Source organism: Tupaia chinensis, unplaced genomic scaffold (assembly GCF_000334495.1).
Source record: "Tupaia chinensis unplaced genomic scaffold, TupChi_1.0 Scaffold000077_1, whole genome shotgun sequence".
Lineage (NCBI taxonomy): Eukaryota > Metazoa > Chordata > Mammalia > Scandentia > Tupaiidae > Tupaia > Tupaia belangeri.
In genome coordinates, this window is record NW_006159538.1 from 170,091 (window position 1) to 174,976 (window position 4,886).

General features: G+C 49.7%; 1 long non-coding RNA gene across 2 annotated transcripts in view; it reads left to right on the top strand.

Moving 5' to 3' along the window:
* Positions 1-246: 246 nt before the first annotated feature.
* Positions 247-4,886, top strand: part of LOC102480617 (uncharacterized) — a 26,160-nt gene continuing 21,520 nt past the window's right edge. For both annotated transcript variants that reach the window (XR_333662.1, XR_333663.1), the window contains exon 1: positions 247-547. This is a non-coding gene — a long non-coding RNA (uncharacterized LOC102480617). The remainder of the gene's footprint in view (positions 548-4,886) is intronic.

Consider the following 4,886-nt stretch of genomic DNA (forward strand, 5'->3'; position numbering starts at 1 on the left):
GCCCCCAGCCCGGGGCGGTGGGCCCCGGCCGCGCTGGCCACAAGCTCGCTCGCTCACTCACCACAGTGACCGGGGACACCATGGCGGAGGCGGCGACTGGCACCCCGCTCCGGGCTGCAACGGCCAGGGCTCGCCCTCGGCCAGGTGAGCAGGCAACGACGTGAGCCAGCCGGGAGTGACAGACAATACCTCCCGCGCGCCGGGCGCCGGGGGTTCTGTCTTAGCCTGCGACGTCACCGCGGCCACCGCCAATGGGCTGGCCGGAGCCCTGGGGGCGGGGCCAGGCTGGCGACACAGGCCGGGCCCCCAGCCTGCGAGGCAGGCCCCGGGAGACCAGAGACCGGCCCGAGCTCCCGCCCCTTTGGGAGACAGTGCCAAGACATCCCGGAACGTGACTGTGACCTCAGCGCCTGGGTAGGACCCAGCTTGGCTGAGAGTCAGACATCCGAGTTCTGGACACACGGCTACACACGTTTTCTCATTAAGCCGGAACCGACGGCAGATAGATTCCCTTCAGCCTCGAAACACGCAGCTCACAGGAACCCAGGTACAACTAGACACAAGACCTTCACCGCGTACAAACGCACATCCAAATGGACACGCCATAGTCGTTGGACACACAACCTTCAACCTGAAAAGAGATCCATTGCCTATGTGATGCGTAAACATCACCCATAGACCCATAACCCTAACGCTTCAAACGTGCAAAATCAGATTGCCCTTCAACACTAGACAAGTACACGGATGCCAAAGCAACCACCCCAGGATGGCATACACCCCTCAATTTAAGAACAGAGACACAAGGGCCAGTTGTTGAAGCACTGGACTACCACATGGCCAACTGCTGTTCAAGTCCTGGGCCTGGTGGCTTGTTGCTTTCTCTCTCACTCTCTCTCTTTCTCTCTCTCTCTCCCTAGCCAAATAAAATAATTATAATAATAAATAAAATAAAGAGCAAAGACACATATATAAACAAGCAACAGCTGGTAGACCCATAACTCTTACATAAAAAAAGAATACAGATGGATCAGCAGATGGCATAGCTGTTACATCACTGGACTCACATGGCTGACCACTATTCAAGTCCCAGACCCAGTGGCTTTGAAATCATACCAAGCACATGCGCATATATGCCCAAGATCCCAGGAGGAGAATGGAGAAGAAGGGATTGCAGTGTGGCTATCCCTCCTGGCCAGTGATTTCTCACTTTCCTTCTCACTGTGTCTGTCTCTCTGTCTCTCCTGGGAGTGCTCATGCCCTAAGGCAAAAACCTCTCAAAACACACATACACAGACACTTAGTTGCCCTTATGCACACACCTCTCACAACTCAGAGACAATGATACACACATAAGAACATGCCAAGAATAACAGGCAGACCTGCGCATACTTAAGGCACCGAAGGAATGTGAACTAACTTTGCCGGGAACACAATGTAACCATATTTTATGATACACCGACTAAAGACACACAAGCACATTTGGAACCATGTGTTTTCAGCATCACAAGAATTCCCTGAGCAGACTGGTAGGTAGTCCAATGGACTGGAATCTAGGCCCAGTTTTGGCGTTTCCACACTGCGTGATTAGGTGAATCACTTCCCCTCTCTGGCTCTGATTTCCGCCTCTGCGAGATAAGTGGATGGCCCTAAGGTTCCACCTAATCCAAACATGTGATGTGGGCTGGGGAACTGGAAGGGCTGCTAACTTAAGGAAATTGAAACCTAGCAGACTTCCTGGAGATGGAGATGTTTGATGTGTCTCAAAAAATGGGAGAGGGGTCTGTGATCTGTAGGACAGTAACTTTGTGTGATGCTTTGGGGATTGAGGGTAGGGAGGTGACCAGTTCTAATTAGCTGCCATCAAGGAATTTTAGAGATCCTGGGCTAATGCCGCTGAGGTCGTAGTGCTGGACTACAGTCTCGTGCTGACGGAGAGAGGCCTACAGGCTGAAGCCTCCTGTGAGCTGCTCCCGCAACAAGACCCTTCTTTTCCTTCTAGGCCTTCCCTAGCTTCCCTTACAGCTGGTGCTGTTGACCTGCCACCCATTTGAGGTGAAGGAGTAGCCCTCTCCTCTGGACGGATTCAAGAGCTAGTGCAGTAAGGGTGAGCAAAGGCTGAGAACAGGGGCTCATCCATGGCCTTCCCCATCCCCAGGCCTGTCCTACGTAGAGTCCAGTGGTCAACGTCCTGCCTATTCTGCTTCCTTTCCAGTTCAGGGCTGTGGGAAGACCCACTTTACCAGAATGAGGGACTAGAATTGCTGCCCCCAGAGCTTTGTCATACACACAAACACACAACATACACCCTTATAAAGTGCACGACCTAGAAAGAACACTGGGTTGGGAGTTGTGAACACTGTTCTTACTACTAGTCCCTCCTTCTCTGGGACTCTCTACACACAATTCAATGCATTGTGCCATCTTTGGAGTCTCGGTTTCCTCATCAGGAAAATGGAGGCACTGAGCTAGATGATAGGTGCACACATTCTGGATTTTCAGCCAGACCCTCCAACGCAGCAGAGGGTTCTCAAACAGAAGGGGTCAACTCAGGGCATTCTCTGGACTTCAGTTTGCCTGTTACGAAAACAAGAAGGTGAGACTATTTCAGTGGTTTTCAACAAGTAAGATGTATCGAAATTACTTGGGAAACATTTTTAAAACCTAGGTGCCCTGGGGCTCACAGGGGGTGTGGTGGCTAGGGCGCTGGACTCCCACATGGTCAATTGCAGTTTGAGTCTCCCATACCTAGCAGCTTGCTTTCTCACTTTCTCTCTCTCTCTCTCTCTCTCTCTGAGGAAATTATATTAGATAAATAATTCTTTAAAAAAAAATAGGTGCCTTATCCCAGACCTACTAATTCAGTGGCACAAATTTTAAAAAGCTTGCACAAACAAATACCTAAATAATGAGAAAAGCACACACAAATACCTAAATATACAGAACACCAGCCCTAAAACCCTCAACAAAGTTCAAACAGTGCTCGATTACCCAACAGGCAGACTAATTATATATTGTACATAGGTTCCCACAAAGCAGCAGCCTTCCGTCATCTGCACACCCTCCCACCACCCAGATCCATTCTTGGCCCTTCTCCACCCTGCCACAGTATCTGAGCTCTATGGGCATAGCAGCAGGGCTCACCAAGGTTCTAGCTTTTAGCTGAGTTCATTTTACGAGAGTCAAAGGCAGACCTGAGGGTAGAAGGAGAGCATGGAGAGGAGGAGGCCTGCTGGACCAAGCTAAGATTCTAGCAATGGCTTTTCTCCTCCATGGCTCCAGCCTCAGTTTACCTCCCCATACCTTCAAGCCTGAGGTGGCAACAGCTTCCAACGTTGGCTAGTCATTAGCTGGCTGCTTTCTTTAATCTGTCACTGCAAACAGTCATTCAATTCCCTCCAGCTAAATCCTTGAGTGTGCTGGCATGCTGACCAGTACACATGCCAAGTGTGTTAAGTGCTGGGGTTTAAAAAATGGAGTAAGACATAGGCTCTGTCCTCTTAGAGCTCACAGGTCACATCAGGAAGGGGATTAAATACTTAAGATGCAGTGTGACCACTGAGATAATTAAAGTATGAAGGCGTGTTACGGGTCACATCAAAAAGATATCAGAATAATGTGTTATACCTGTAGTGGTTGGGGAAGCTGGGGCTAAATTTAGAAGGATGAGTTGGTCTTCATTGAGTAGACACCAAAGGACATGACGTAATAGGCAGAAAGAATTGCATGCGTGCATGAAAGCAGAAGAGACACACTGAATTCAGGAAATAGCTGAATTCAGAAGTCTAGAGCGAGCTGGGGAGTGGAAAAGATGAAACTGGAGAAGTAAACATGAGCCAGGGCAGGAAGGGTCTTGAACATTCTGCTAAGGAGTGTGGACTTGACCTGGTAGATGACAATAAGCCAGCTGTCTTTTTTTTTTTTTTTTGAGAGGTTTTTTTGCTATAGGGTGCGTGCGCTCACCAGACAGAGAGAGACAGAGAGACAGAAAGCGAGAAATCACCCCCCCATGGGGGATGGTCACACCACAATCCCTGCTCCTCCATTCTCCTCTCGGGATCTTGGGCACGCACGCACACGCGCCCAGCGTGAGTTTTAAGCCACCGGGTCTGGGACGCGAACCACACTCAACTACGTGGGAGTCCAGCAACACAGCCATTACGCTAAGTGCTGGTTCCCAAGCCAGTTGTCTTCTGTTCCTTAGCTTCTCTGATGGTTCTTGACTCTCAAAACCCAGAGACACAGGCAATGCATAGAAATGGTAGCCAACCATCATTCCAGGCTTGCTTGCTTCCTCTTGTAGGGATTCTTCTCGCTCAGCGCCTCCTCCACTCTGACCCCTGTGCCTTGGCCCCAGGATATTTTCTCCTCATTTAGTTTGCTACACTTGGAATGGCAATCCAGCTCCTCTAGACCTCTAAAGCACTTGTAACTTACTGTCAAAGTGTTCATCCCTGCCTGAAGGTCTGGAGATATGGATGAAGAAATGTTAAGGTGGTGTGACATAGTCAGTGTCCCAATAACCATGTGGGGGTGAACTGATGAGTGTAGAAGTGAGCCGTAGGTGTGTCCGCCAAGTTAAGGGGTTTGGGAGGAGCTAGATACAAGTCTAGAGCTTGAGGCCTAGAGCTCAAGGCCAAGAGTAGAGATGGAGGTGCAGATGTGGAAGTCATAGCCATACTGAAGCTATGTGGAGGTGATTAACCAGGGACTGGTCCTGAAAATGTAGGAAAGAAAGACCAGACCACTCCCTGGGAGCAACGATATTTGGGAGAATGGCAAAAAAGGAGAACAAGGAAGGAGACCAATACACAGGTAAGCAGATATTCAGAGAATATATCGGGCACACTCAGATACACCCAGATCCGAGTACTCATCCAAGGGAAAGA